The sequence below is a fragment of the Pseudorca crassidens genome, chromosome 3, assembly GCF_039906515.1.
Source record: "Pseudorca crassidens isolate mPseCra1 chromosome 3, mPseCra1.hap1, whole genome shotgun sequence".
Classification (NCBI taxonomy): Eukaryota; Metazoa; Chordata; class Mammalia; order Artiodactyla; family Delphinidae; genus Pseudorca; species Pseudorca crassidens.
Genome location: NC_090298.1, coordinates 86,119,815 through 86,136,249, shown reverse-complemented (window position 1 = coordinate 86,136,249; position 16,435 = coordinate 86,119,815).

Below are 16,435 nucleotides of genomic sequence, written 5' to 3'. Positions count from 1 at the left end.
ATAGTGATTCAATATTTTTATAAGCTTCAAAATCATCATCATGATAACTCCAGTTACCATCTGTCACCATACAAAGATATTACAATATTACTGACATTTTCCACACTGTACATTTCATACCCATGACATTTATTTTGTAACTGAAAATTTGTACCTCTTAATCTCCTTCACCTATTTCTCTCCTCTTCCCACTCCTTTCCCCTCTGGCAACCACCTGTTTGTTCTTTATGTCTATGGCACTGTTTCTATTTAGTTATATTTGTTAAATTGTTTTGTTTTTTAGATGCCACACATAGGTGAAATCATACAGTTTTTGTCTTTCTCTGTCTGACTTATTTCACTTAACATAATACATTTTAGGTCCATCCATGTTGTCACAAATGGCAAGATTTCATTTTTTTCTATGGTTAAGAAATATTCCATTGTTATATATATATATATATATATATATATATATATATATATATATATATATATATATATATACATACATACACACACATATGTCTGTATTCTTTATCCATTTTTTTAATCAATGGGTACTTAGGTTGCTTCCATATCTTGGTTATTATAAATAATGCTGCAATGAACATAGGGGTGCATATATCTGTTCAAATTAGTGTTTTTATTTTCTTCAGATAAATGCCAGAAATGCAATTACTGTATAGTGAATATAGTAAATTACTGTATAGCAATTACTGTATAGTAAAAAGTGCAAATACTGTATAGTAGTACTATTTTTAATTTTTGAGGAATCTCCATACTTTTCCATAGTGGCTGCATCAATTTACATTCCCACAAACAGTACACAGGTTTCCCTTTGCTCCATATCTTTGCCAACACTTATCATTTGTTGTATTTTTGATAATAGCCATTCTGATAGATGTAAGGTGGTATCTCATTGTACTTTTGATTTGCATTTCCCTGATGATTAGTGATGCTGAGCATCTTTTCATGTGCCTGTTGGCCATTTGTCTGTCTTCATTGGAAAAATGTTTTTTTCAGGTCATCTGCCCATTATGTGTGTTTTTCTTTTTTTCTGATGTTGAGTTGTATGAGTTAATTTGTAGATTTTTTTTGATATTAACTATTTATTGGATATATTGTTTGCAATTATCTTCTCCCATTCAGTAGGCAACCTTTTTTATGTTTTTGGTTGTTTCCTTCACTGTGCAAAAGCTTTTTAGTATTATGTGGTCCCATTTGTTTAGTTTTGACTTTGTTTCCATTGCCTGAGGAGATATCCAAAAATTTACTTGCTAAGACTAACGCCAAAGAGCATACTGCCTATGTTTTCTTCTAGAAGTTTTATAGTTTCAGGTCTTACATTTAAGTCTTTAATCCACTTTGAGTTTATTTTTGTATATGGTGCAAGAAAGTAGTCCAGATTGATTCTTTTGCATGTAGATGTTGAGTTTCCCCAACACCACTTATTGAAGAGCTGTCTTTACCCCATTGTATATTCTTGCTTCCTTTGTTGTAGATTAATTGCCCATAAAAGTGTGGGTTCATTTCTAGGCTCTCTTTTCTCTTCCATTGGTCTATGTGTCTGTGAGCCAATACAATACCATTTTGATTACTGTAGATTTGTAGTATATTTTGAAATCAGGGAGTATGATACCTCCAGCTTTTTCTTCTTTCTCAATATTGTTTTGGCTATTTGGGATCTCTGGTGTTTCCATACAACTTTTAGAATTATTTGTTAATTCTGTGAAAAATGTCATTGGTATTTTGATAGTGATTGCATTGAATCTATAGATTGCCTTGGGTAGCATAACTATTTTAACACTATTATTTCTGCCTAATCCATGAACATGGTATACTCTTTCATCAGTATCTTATAGTTTTCTGAGAAAATGTCATTTTACCTCCTTAGTTAGATTTATTCCTAACTCTTTTATTCTTTTTGATGCAATTGGAGTTGGAATTGTTTTCTTAATTTCTCTTTTTGATAGTTCATTGTTAGTGTATAGAAATGCAGCAGATGTCTGCTTATTAATTTTGTATCCTGAAATTTTAATGAATTCATTAATGAGTTCTAGTATTTTTTTGGTGGAGACTTTAGAGCTTTCTATATACAGTATCATGTCATCAGAAAATAATGACAGTCTTCTTTCTTTCCAATTAGGTGACTTTTATCTCTTTTTCCTGTCTAATTGTTGTTGGTAAGACTTCCAATACAATGTTGAATAAAAGTGGGACAATTAGGCATCCTTATCTTGTTCTTTATCTTAGAAGAAATGCTTTCAGTTTTTCACAGTTGAGTATGATATTATTGATAGTTGTGGACTTGCCATATATGGCCTTTATTATGTTGAGATATGTTTCCTCTATACTCATTTGGTGGTGAGTTTTTATCATAAATGGATATTGAATTTCCTAAAAAGACTTTTCTGCATCTATTGATGATTACGTGATTTTTTATTCTTTAATTTGTTAATGTGGTGTATCACATTGATTGATTTGTTGGTATTTAACCAACCTTGAATTCCTGGGATAAATCCCACTTGCTCATGGTATGTAATCCTTTTCATGTATTGTTGAGTTCAGTTTGCTAATATTTTGATGGGGATTTTTGCATGTTTGTTCACGAGTGATTTGGCCAATAATTTTCTTTTTTGTGATATCTGTCTGATTATGGCATCAGGATGATATTGGCCTCATAGATTGACTTTGGGAGCCTTCCTCACTCTGCAATTTTTTGGAGCAGTTTGAGAAGAATGGATGTGAACTCCTCTCTAAATTGTTGGTAAAATTTACCTGTGAAATCATATGGTCCTGACTTTTGTTTGTTGGAAGTTTTTCTTTTTTTAATTACTGATTCAGTTTCCTTACTGGTAACTGGTCTTTTCATATTTTCTCTTTCTTCTGTATTCAGTCTTAGGACAGTGTACATTCCTATGAATTTTTCCATTTCTTCTAGGTTTTCCATTTTATTGGCATATAATTGTTATAGCAATCTCTGATGAACCTTTGTATTTCTGTGATGTCAGTTGTAACTCATCCTTTTTTATTTCTGATTTTATTTATTTTGATTCCCTTTTTTTTCTTTATGAGTCTGGCTGAAGATTTATCACTTTTATTTATCTTTTCAAAGAACCAGCTCTTAGTTTCATTAATCTTTTTTATTGATTTTTTGGTCTTTATTTCATCTATTTCTCCTCTGATCTTTATGATTTCTTTCTTTCTACTAACTTTTGGTTTTATTTGTTCCTCTTATTGTTTTTCCTTTAGGTGTAAGATTAGGTTTTTATTTGAGATTTTTATTTTTTTCTAACATAAGCTTGTGTTTCTACAAACTTCCCTCTTAAAACTGCTTTTCGTGCATCCCACAGATGTTGGATTTTTGTGATTCCTTTTAGAGTATTTCCCTTTTTTTTTTCCACTTTGATTTCTCTGGTGAACATATTGTTTAGCTACCATGTGTTTGTGCTTTTTGCAGTATTTTCTTGTAGTTTATCTGTGCTCTCACCTGTGGTCATAAGGTTTGATATAATTTGTTTTCTTAAATTTACAGAGACTTGTTTTGTGGCCTAACGTGTGATGTATCTTGGAGAATGTTCTATGTACAGTTGAAAAGAATGGGTATTCTGCTGCTTTTTGATGAAATTTCTGTATATATCTCTTAATTCCATCTGAACTAATGTGTCATTTAAGGCCAATGTTTCCTTATTGATTTTCTGTCTGAAGGATGGGTCCATTGATGTAAATATGGTGTTAACAAACCTCTACTATTATTTATTATGTTGCAATCATTTTCTCCCTTTATATCTATTATATTTATGTGCTCCTATGGTGGGTGCATATATATATTTACAATTGTTATAACTTCCTGTTGGTTTGATCCCTTTATCATTATTTAGTGTCTTGGTTTATTTTGTCTGATATAAGTATTGCTACCCTGGTTTTATTTCATTTCAATTTGCATGGAATACCTTTTTCCATCCCCTCACTTTAGCTCTGAAATAAGTCTATGTGTGACTTTAGATCTGAAATGAGTCTGTGTGTGACTTTAGATCTGAAATGAGTCTCTTGTAGGTAGCATATATATAGGACTTGTTTTTTAATCCTTGTTTTCAGCCATTCTACCTTTTGATTGAAGCATTTACTCTATTTATATTCAGAGTAATTATTGATAGAGTATACTTACTACCATTTTTAAACATTTTAGGGCTGTTTTTGTGATTCTTTTTTGTTCTGTTCTTCTTTTGCTCTCTTCCTTTGTGATTTGATGACTATATTTAGAGATATACTCAGATTCCTTTCTCTTTTTTGTGTGTGTATCTATTATAGATTTTTGGTTTGTGGTTACAGTGAGGCTTATATATATCAATAATATATCAACATATCAATATATCTGTCTCTCTATATATAGAGAGATGATAATTTTAAGTTGCTGATTTCTTTAGTTTGAACACACTTAACAGCCTTGCATTTTTACTCCCCCTTATGTTTACGGTTTGTGACATCATATGTTACAACCTTTTGTTTTGTGTATCACTTGTGGGTATAGATGATTTTGCTACTTTTGTCTTTTAAGCTAGCTTTATAAATTGTCAATGTACCTTTACTGTGTATTTGCCTTTACCATTGAGATTTTTCCTTTCATAATTTTTATACTTCTAGTTGTGGCCCTTTCTGTTTTGAGAAGTCCCTTTAACATTTATTATAAAGCTGGTTTCATGTTGAAGTCTTTTAGCTTTAGCTTGTCTTTAAACCTTTTGATCTCTCCTTCAAATCTGAATGATTACCTTTCTGGGTAGAATATTTTGGTTATAGGTTTTCCCCTTTCATCATTTTAAATGCATCATGCCACTCCCTTCTGGCCTGTAGAATTTCTGCTGAAAAGTCAGCTGATAGCCTTTTTGAAGTTCCCTTGTGTATAAATTGTTGCTTTTCTCTTGCTGCTTTTAATATTTTCTCATCTTTAATTTTTGCCATTTTAATTACAGTGTGTCTTGCTGTGACCCTCTATGAGGTCATCCTGTTTGGGACTCTGTTTCCTGGACTTAGATATCTGTTTCCTTTCCCAGGTTAGGGAAGTTTTCAACTATTAACTCTTCATATACGTTCTGTGCCCCTTACTTTCTTCTCCTCTGGAACCCCTATAAGGCAAATGCTAGTATGCTTAATGTTCTCTCAGAAGTCTCTTAAACTGTGCTCATTTTTTGAAATTATTTTTTCTTGTTTCTGTTTAGCTTAAGTGATTTCTACTCTTGGGTGGGCCAAAAGGTTCATTTGTTTTTTTCTGTAAGATGGCTCTAGTAGCACTTAGTTGTCTTTAACTTCATTTGAAACAATTTTGTTAGATTGTATGTGACAGCTGTCATATCAGTGTGCATTTAAAAAAAGACATCAAAATTGGTGAATTTTTTGTAACCTTTTTAATATTGAAGATGGAAGAAAAAAAGCAAGATTTTTGGCATATTATGCTTTGTTATTTCAAGAAAGGTAAAAATGCAACTGAAACACACAAAAAGGTTTGTGCAGTGTATGGAGAAGGTGCTGTGACTGATCGAACATGTTAAAAGTGATTTGTGAAGTTTCGTGTTGGTGATTTCTTGCTGGACGATGCTCAACCTTTGGGTAGACCAGTTGAAGTTGATAGTGATCAAATCAAAACAATAATTGAGAACAATCAACGTTATACCAAGTGGGAGATTGCCGACATACTGAAAATATCCAGATCAAGCTTTGAAAATCATTTGCACCAGCTTGGTTATGTGAATCGCTTTGATGTTTGGGTTCCCTGTAAGTTAAGTGAAAAAAAACTTTCTTGACCACATTTCCGCATGTGATTCTCTACTGAAATGTAAGGAAAATGTTCCATTTTTAAAACAGATTGTGACAGGTGATGAAAAGTGGATACTGCACAACAATGTGGAATAGAAGAGATCGTGGGGCAAGCAAAATGAACCACCAACAACCACACCAAAGGCTGGTCTTCATCCAAAGAAGGTGATGTTTTGTATATGGTGGGATTGGAAGGGAGTCCTCTATTATGAGCTCCTTCCGGAAAACCAAATGATTAATTCCAACAACTACTGCTCCCATTTAGACCAACTGAAAGTGGCACTCAACAAAAGGCATCCAGAATTAGTCAACAGAAAATGCATAATCTTCTATCAGGATAACCCAAGACTGCATGTTTCTTTGATGACCAGGTAAAAACTGTTACAGCTTGGCTGGGAAGTTCTGATTCATCTGCTATATTCACCAGACATTGCACCTTTGGATTTCCATTTATTTCAGTTTTTACAAAATTCTCTTCATGGAAAAAATTTCAGTTCCCTGAAAGACTGTAAAAGGCACCTGAAACAGTTCTTTGCTCAAAAAGATAAATAGTTTGGGGAAGATGGAATTCTGAAGTTGCCTGAAAAATGGCAGAAGGTAGTGGAACAAAAGGATGGATATGTTGTTCAATAAAGTTCTTGGTGAAAATGAAAAATGTGTCTTTTATTTTTACTTAAAAAAAAAGGCAATTTTTGGCCCACCCAATAGTTTATTTTCCAGTATTATGATCTGTTCCTCTGTATCATCTAATCTACTGTTGATCAATTCTAGTATATGTTTTATTTTAGTTATTGTATTCTTTAGTTCTCTTTGGTACTTATTTATATCTTCTAACTCTTTTTTAAACTTCTCAGGTTGTTCATCCATTCTTCTCTAATTTCTTTGGGCTTCTTTATGATCATTACTTCAACTCTATCAGGTAGATTACTTATCTCCATTTCACTTAATTCTTCTTCTGGGATTTTACATTTTTCCCTTATTTGGAACATATTCCTCTGTCACCTCATTTTGTGTAATTTGCTGTTTTATTTCCCTATGTTTGGTAAGATGGTAGAACTTTCCTGATCTTGGAGAAGTGGCCTTATGTAGGAGATATCTTATGTGGCCCAGCAGCACATTTCCATCTGGTCACCAGAGATATATTCTCTAGGGGTGGTGCCTTCTATGTGTGTCTTTCTCTTGTGGCAGACTGACTACTGACTACCGTGGGAATACTGGTATGTGTGGCTGTCCCTGTGCAGTTGGTAACCAGGCCCTACCTTGTGTGGAGGCTGCTGGCCTTTTGGTGGGTAGGGCCGCCTCATGTGGTGAGTCCCAGGAGTCCCAGGGCATCTGGGTCTATTGCTGGCCCACTGATAGATGGAGCACAGTGCTAGAGTGTCTGTAGTGCCAGGGGTCTCGGAATTTGTGTTGGCCTGCTCTTTGGTGGACTAGGATTGACATGGCTGGCTTCAGGGCCACAGTGATCCGAAGACTAGTGTCTGCCCTCTGGTGGGTGAGACCAGTTTCTGGGGCTAGTGTTAGCCCACTGGTGGGTGGGGCCAGGTTCTGGGCCCTCTAGTAGGCATGGCTAGCTGCTTGGCCTGAGGTGTCCTGATATTGGTGCTGACAAGCTGGTGGGTAGTGCCATGTCTCAGTGCAAATAAACCAGAGAGAGGATTCGAAAATGACATTTGCTGGCACTAGTGTCCTCATGGTAGAACAAGGCCACAAAATGGCTGCTGCCAGCACCTGCACCCCCAAGGTGAGTCCCAGCTGCCTCCTGCCTCTCCAGGACACTCTCCAAGTTCAGCAAGTGGGTCTGACCTAGGCTCCTTTCAAATTACTGCTTCTGCCATGAGTCTCAGAGCATGTGAGATATTGTATGTACCCTTTTACAGTGAAGCCTCTATTTCCCACAGCCCTCAGGCTCTCCCCAAAGTAAGTCCCACTGGCTTTCAAACCAAATATTCTAGGGGATTGACTTCCCAGTGCAGGATGCCTGGCCTGGGAGCCTGATGTGGGTTGTAGACACCTTGCTCCCTGAGGAGGACCTCTGCAATTGTAATTATCCTCCCATATGGGTTGCCTACTCAGGGGATGCCTACCACATCTCTGCCCCTCCTACTTGTCTCATTGTGGTTCCTTCTTTATATCTTTAGTTGTAGACAATCTTCTCTACTGGTCTTGAGGTCATTCTCATCAATAGTCACTCTGTAAATAGTTGTAATTTTCATTTGCCCATGGTAAGCTCAAGGTCTTCCTACACCACCATCTTGGCCACTCCTTCCTCCTCTGTTGTTCTTAATGTGTTTCTTAATGCAGGCACCCATCCATATGAACTTCCCTCTTAGAACTGCTTTTGCAGCATCCCCTATGTTTTGATATGTGTGCTTCCATTTTTGTTTGTTTCAAGATATTTCTTGATCTCCCTTTGATTTCTTCTTTGACCCATTTGTTGTTCAAGAGCGTGTTATTTACTCTCCACATATTTGCCAATTTCCAGCTTTCTGTTGCTGATTTCTAGTGTCATATCATTGTGGTCAGAAAAGATGCTCGATATGATTTGAATCTTAAATTTGCTTAGACTTGTTTTATGGCCTATCATATGATCTATCTTGAAGACTATTCTATGTATACTTGAGAAGAATCTGTATTCTGCTGCTATCAACTGGAATGTTTTATAAACTTATTTGTATCAATTTGATCCAGTGTTTTGTTCAAGTCCAATGTTTCCTTATTGATTTTCTATTTATTATCTCTCTGGATTATCTATTGTTGTGGAGAGTGAGATATTGAAGTCTCCTGTTATATTTGTAATATTATCTATTTCTCCCTTCAGACATATTAGTATTTGCTTAATATATTTAGGTACCTGAATGTTTCATACATATATATATATTTATGATTGTTGTATCTTCTTGATGAATCAATCCATTTATCATGGTATAATGACCTTATTTGTCTCTTGTTTTAATTTTTGGCATAAAGTCTACTTTGTCTGATATAAGTATGTAGCTACCACTGCTTTCTTTTGTTTTACATTTGCATAGATTATCTTTTTTCATCTGTAAAATAATAGAAAAAAACTTTATTTGTCTTTGCTCCTGGTTCCTAACAGAGAGCTCCTGAAAACCATGTAATTAACTGAGTGATACGAGTGTCTTTTATTCTAATGAGGCAAATCTGGATGAGCTCTTAGATGGCTCCTGGAAGAGAACTGATCACCAGAAATACCAAGCCTGTTTAGATGCTTAGAATTTTCAACTCTTCCTCCCATTTTTTGAGAAAGTAGAAAGGCTGAAAATGAGTCAGTGATCAATCATGCCTATGTGATGAAGCCTCCATAAAAATCCCAATAGTATGAGTTCAGAAAGCTTCCAGGTTAGTTAAGACATCCATATACTGGGAGGGTAACACATTCCAACTCCATGGGAGCAGAAACTCCTGCATTTGAGACCCTTCCCACACTTTCACTATGTATCTCTTCATCTGACTACTCATCCATATCCTTCATCATATCCTTTCATAATCTGGTAAATATAATTGTTTCCCTAGGTTCTGTGAGCCACTGTAGAAAATTAATCTAATCCAAAGTGAGAGGAAGTAATGGAAACCTCCAATATGTAGCCAAGTCAGACAGAAGTTGTGGGTAAACTGGGAACCTTCTACTTGTGATTGACACCTAAAGTGGGAGGGGGGTGGCATTCTCATTGGACTTAGTCCTTCTACCTCTAGGATCTGATGTTATCTCTAGGTAAACAGTGTCAGAAATGAGTAAATTGAAGGGCATCCAGCTGGTGCAGGGCATTGCTTTGTGGGGAAAGTCTCAACATATCTGGGGTCAAAAGTTTTGTGAGTGTGGAAGTGTTCTGTGTAAAAGTAAAGACTATATACAGGAGGAGAGCTGTGGGTTTTTCCAGTACACTGTCCCTTCACTTTGAGCCACAGACCCTGCCCTGATTTTCTGAGCAGATACCCTGTTTACCAGAGTTCTGTCTTGCTATTGAACTCAGGAGGATTCACAAGGAGCCAGCCACATGGTAGGCAGAGGTATGGGTGTAGCACTGGAGTGTTGAGTATGCCCACAGATCCTTGAGTGAGTTTCTCCCAGCAGCTTTGTGCAGGCTTCTGCTGGAGTTCTGAATAATATTCTGGGTACGGCCAGAAAGAAACAAGTTTCCCCAGCAGCATTTCCCCAGTGAGTTAGGTACTCATTCACCACTCTCCTTTTCCTTTGCAGGAGATGTTGATGCTGGCTAGTTCAGCTCTGTGTTGTGCTTCCTTACAAGAGGGGCAGTACTGGCAAAACTACTCTTACCCTCTCCAAGGCATACAAACTCATTTTTATTTTTCCAATGGAGAGCTGAATCTTTCATTGGGACAGGTAGACTTCTACAAAGTCTCTCTTATCTTCACGCAAACCAGCATTTTCCAGGTTTTCCCCAACCTTGGCCAAGCAGGATGGGGCTGGTGTGTTGGCTTCTGCTGACCCATACTGAAGTCTATCTACCTAATACCCAATGTATAGGTCAGCAAGACTTCTCCTAGATCTTTTGGCATATGGTGCTGGATTCTACAGCTCCCAGTGGCACTTTACTTGATGGATGCTGATTTTTAGTTGTTAAAAGTGTGGACAAAAAGAAGGGACATTACACTGCCATGATGCTGACAACACCCTGGTTGGTTGTTTTCTTATTGTTGAGTTTTAAGAGTTATTTGTATATCTTTGATATCAGTTTTTATCAGAGATATCTTTTGCAAATACTTTCTCACAGTCTGTGATTTATCTTTTCATTCTCTTCACATTGCCTTCTGCAGATCAGAGTTTCTAATATTAATTATTTATTTCTTGGATAATGCCTTTGTTTTATCTGAAAAGTTATCATCATACCCAAGATCATCTAGGTTTTTTCTGATGTTATCATTTTACATTTTAAAGGATTAAAAAATGTGATAAGTACTATATGTGGCCTATAATGTCTAGAATATTTATAGCATAGCCCTTTACAGAAAAGGTTTGCTGAACCTTGAATTACTCAAAAGTAATATTTAAGTGAAGTTTTCTGATGTACATAGTTAAGATTCAAAGGAAATACATAGCTTTGTATTTTTATCTCAAAGAATCTTTACATCCTAGGTAAAAACATATAAAATAACATCAGTAAGTAAATAAAACATATTAAAGGAAAATATGACATATAACATTTATTTTCAGATTAATGACCTTGTTGAGTTCAACCAGTAGTAGGAGTATGTATGTGTGTGGTTAATAACTGAGAAATATTAACTATAATACAAAACTTTATAGAAATTACTATATAGAAATCCATGCTTTTTTAAATTTATGAGTATTCTGTGGAACACTTTATGAATGTCATTTAGAATATCTACATGGATTTCACTATAAGACTTCTGTCTGAAAGACTGCTAAAAATAAATTGCTTCTCTTTTTTTATTCTTTCTTAAAAAGGATAATAATTGGTTTAAGCATTTTCCCAAGATTTACATACGGAAGTTTTTGAAACTTAAAGAATCAATTAAAATAAATTTTTCTCCAGTTGTCCACTTTTCTTTCATAATATATCCCTTCCTCTAGCAGTAGCAGATTTAAGATGTTAGGGATTTAACAGCATGTTCTCTGCATAGGTTATAGTACTCTACAGAGAGCACAGGTATTAAAGGGCACATTGGTCAAGCCAGTGAATTTAATGTAATTATCAGAAAAGGATCTACCTCCTGTAGGTACCTGAACTCTCACATTATCTGAATTATTTTTATTGTATATAATATATATATTGATAGCTGTAAATTTCTTAGATCAAATGGTTAAAATTTTTACTTATTAAATTACAGTCTTCCTCATACTTTATCAATTGAGTTTTAGTTTTAAAGGGATGATAGAAGTTTTTTTTTTCATTGAATAACTTAATATACAATATAAGCATCATTTAGAGTAAGATGGCTCTAGGGTAATTCAAATTGAGAGTGCTTGTTCAATATGAGAGAGCTACAGGAGATAATTATTTGATGTCCTTTTATGTTTCTCCTCCTTTCCCATGTCTGATTTAGTACCAATATTTACCTGAAGAGCATGGTATATGATTTATGGTCTAACACCTTTAGGAATTTTAGGAAACAATGTCTTCAAGGAGCTCATAATGAGGAAATGAGAATTGATGAGAAAGATTAACTTGAAAATTCATACAAGTTTAAAGCAGCTTATTGACTACTATAAGAGAAACAGAGTAGATATTTGCTATGTGAACCTAAAAGGCTGATTAGCCAAACTTATTCTGGTATTGAAGGGAAGTTCCATTGAAGACATAAGAGAGGAGTAGAGTTTTAAAGGGCAGACAGAAATTTGCAAGGGTAAAAACATAGGTAACTCCATCTTGGGAACAATATGAAAGGCTTGTCTATTTGGAGAATGATGAGAATTAGAGTAATAATGACACTAAGGTCTGAAACACAAGCAACTGGAAAAGAAACTATGAGAATCCTGCCATGTTTCTTTCTATAGACTAAAATCTTCCAGCAGAATTTTGTTTTGTTTATAATCATTGAACTGATATAATATACTGTCAGTAAGGAAGACGATCTGGAATAGGATGATTAGGGAGAAATATTTCAGTAGTGTAAAAGGCAACTGAAGGAGTCCTTAAGTAAGAAGTATTGGGATGGTTAGGTATAGGGTTTACATTTAACATTAAAGATGTTAGGAAATGAGAGAGAAGGAAAAGTCTAAGTTTAACACTAAAAATTATACAAGTAGATTAGAAGATAATTCAATTAACAAGTCTAAAGAAATAGTAAGTAGAGAATTTTTTTTTTTTTTTTTTTTTGCGGTATGCAGGCCTCTCACTGTTGTGGCCTCTCCCGTTGCGGAGCACAGGCTCCGGACGCTCAGGTCCAGCGGCCATGGCTCACGGGCCCAGCCGCTCCGCGGCATGTAGGATCTTCCCAGACCGGGGCATGAACCCGCGCCCCCTGCATCGGCAGGCGGACTCTCAACCACTGAGCCACCAGGGAAACCCGAGAATGTATTTTTGAAGATAGGTTATAAATTCAGTTTTGTACTTGCTAAGAATGAGATTGTGCAGTGTTTTCAGGTTGCCCAGGTGGTTATGTTAAAGGGCAAGAATTATGAGTTTGGGACTTTGAAGACAAGCATAAAATAAAGACGTGGTTCTAAATTTCATAGACCTAAAAAAAAAATCTGATGAAATCTATGGACCTTTATCTCAATGAGCATACACACTCATACATACACACCAAAAGTTTCATACCATTCCAGTGATATCTGATCATATGTGAAATAAGATCCATTGGATTACCAAAGGAAATATTTTAAGTTAAAAAAGAACACAATCTTAAATGGAACTTGAATCAAATATAGGATGGACCTCATGAGGTGGAAAGAGAGCAAAGAAAACAACAAAAAGAAAGGATAAATAGATAGAACTTAGTAAGAGTGGTACTGAAGAAAACAAAAAAGACAAGAGTTTTAAATATTAGTGGGAAGTTCACCATTGCCAAATGCTATTCTGTAATCAAAGATGAGAATTTAAAATGAGTCACTTTGCTGTACAGTATAAATTAACACAACATTGTAAATCAACTATATTTCCATAAAATTTAAAAAATAAAATAAAATAGGGTATGGGGTTATCAATTGTAATGTTAGTAATCTTAGTTTGGATAAAGTCTTTTGATTTGGTAGGAGAAGGGAACAAACTATAATGGATTGAAGCATGTATTTCTATCACAAAAGTTAAAAGATACTAATTGAATCTGTCCTCTTGTATTTGATACTTGAGTACTGTTAATGTACCATATTGTACTGTTAATATTATAATTCCTATTGAGTAGCAGGCATTACAATTGTGGACTAAACTCCCATAGCTTCCTTTGTAGTGAAACTGTCCCATTCATGGTTTCTGTAAAAGTAAACAGTAATACACCAGGTGACCTCATCTTGGTCATAACTGACTGGAAGATTATCCCAGAATCTGAGGCCTAAGTATTCTTCCTGCTACTGCATTTGGTCAATAAATTGCCTTATTACTTAAATTATTTTAAGGGATTTCTCTGTACTTTGAAACTAAAGAAAAAACTACATCAAAATACCTGGTCTTGAAGGCCCCTGTATACTCCCCCAGAAATTCCACAATAAACTGCTGGGAGGAAAATAAGGAAAAAAATAAAAATTATAGGACTCTACACTCAACAATGAATGAATATCTGATATAATCAATCCCCATTTTCATTAATAGTGAATCCCACACTGCCCTGGCTTTAGGAATGGTTGACTCCTACCCACATCTCTGATTGAAGAGAAATTCAATAGTTCTAGTAAATAAATAGCTTGTCTACTGTTAAATTCATTTGTTATTCTTAACCATTTTCTTAACCACTTCATTTCTATTCAAAAAAGTTTGCACTTAGAAGTGCTCCATTTTCCTTTTTGTTTTATTCACTTACAGTTCAGCTTATTTTAATTATTTTTAAAACTATTTAGATATGCATTACTTCTTATTCTCTTACTTCCCTTCCCTTTCAACTCTTCTCTAGTTATTCCAAGAAGATCTTTGTCTACCTCTCCTTTTTTTCTCCTTTTATCTTTATTCCACTTGTGAGTCAAAGAATGACCCCCCCTTTAAGGACAATAAACATTAAGGAAAGCTAATGGGAAACATATATCAAGGAAAATGAAAGTCCTATATTTCAAGTGAATTTAGTCTTCAAGAAAAACATGTCACATTAAACTTGATAGACTTTGAAATTTCTTAGAATTTCCCATATGAATCTCCACAAACTTCTATGTACCTCTTTTATTCTCCTTTAATGAAATATTTTATCCTCCAAGAACTATAATTCATAGCAAATTTTTAAATTCCCATTCCAAATTTCTCCTTAGTATCATAATATTTTATCCATTGAATTACATTGAAAACATATCAGTTTTAGAAGCAACATGGGATAAAATTGGTATTTGTTTACTATACTCTGAAACATAATCAGTATTCAAAATATTGCTTCTGTGAATAATCCTTTTGACTTTTTAAAAAAGGTCTTTTTTAAAATTGGAATCTTCCATTGTTATGAAACATTGAATAAATTAACAAGAAATGGAAATAAGAGTTTAAAAACAATCTTCAAAACAGGTCAATGAAAAAAAAAAAGATACCTGAAATTATATGAACCCACAATTTCCATTAGTAGATCTTTTCTTGGATAATCACCAGTTGGTTCATCAAAGTTAACGTTTTACCAGCGATGAGCAAGTTTCCCCCATGATTAGAAACATCTAAATCTGAGCAGCACTCTGGCATAACTCTAAATTATATGCCATTTATTTAGCAGTTACTGTGTAATTAGTGTATCTTAATTTGAGCATTAAAAATGTATTGAGTTCTAGCATTTATAATTACAAGATCAATTTGTAGTTAACTGATTATATTGCTAAGATTTTGTATCTGGAATTTTTCTATGCACTTTTAAAATTGCCACCGTAGAGAATTTTGTGTTGGAGAGTACTTCAGTAAAAATAAATCATTTGTATTTTATAGTTTAATATTAAATTAATATTAAAACATTAATATTAAAAGATTCAAACTACAAAACTCATGAAAGGACTAATCATACACTAGAAAGAAACTATTACATAAGCAATCATATATATGTTCATACATTTATGTATATACATATATCCACACATATACACACAAGCACACATATACACATATTGTCATAACAGGTTAAAATATCTGTTTAAGAAGAATAAAGCCTTTGTTATAGCTTAATTTGTATTCTTCCAAAAACAGGCATTTTGACCTGGTATGACTTTTTAGAAAAATCTTGTATTATGAACTCAGTAACAATGCTCTGAAAATACTCCTATGTATTTTCTCCTATGTTGTATATCTCTACTGGCAGAAACATTTAATCTCAAACTATGTAATTTCTTATGCCACTTAAACTTCAACATGACACGTGCTTCACTTTCTCCCAGAATCAAGCATAAACATGATTGACTTAGTAGATTGTGTCATGATATAGACACGCTTATTCTTTGACTAAAGTTGATCAACTGAGTTTTCCAAGGGGGATAAAAAAGTTTCAAAATGCCATTGCTTGGAGTTGCAGAACATTACAGAGCTATTTAAGAGCATACATCTGGAGCACAGCACAATCTGCTATAAGAAAGCATAATTAGATACTTAGTTTGGTGTGCAAAATTTTGCATGAATGACCCGGTTAATTTCCCCCCCACAAAAAAAAAAATCAAAGCCTTATCTTAAAAATGCAGCTTCAGCAAAGTTGACATACACTGTGTTTGGGATTTTAAATGAAGCACTGTGTTACCAGTTCAGGCATTAAAGAAGAAAGGATACAAGAACAGAAAACAAAAATTGGAAAAGGAAAGAAAGATTTAACTGGAGAGCTTGAAAACAAAATAAAAACAATAAATATATCTGGAAAAATAAAATATTTAACATTTACCACAAAAGGTATATTTTTGAAAATTAATATAACATAAAAATTGGAAATTTATATAATTAATATATAACTTTGGAAATTAATATACTTCAATATGATTGATATACTTTATGAATATACAAGTATAATTAATATATACATTAATATAGTGTGAAATCTG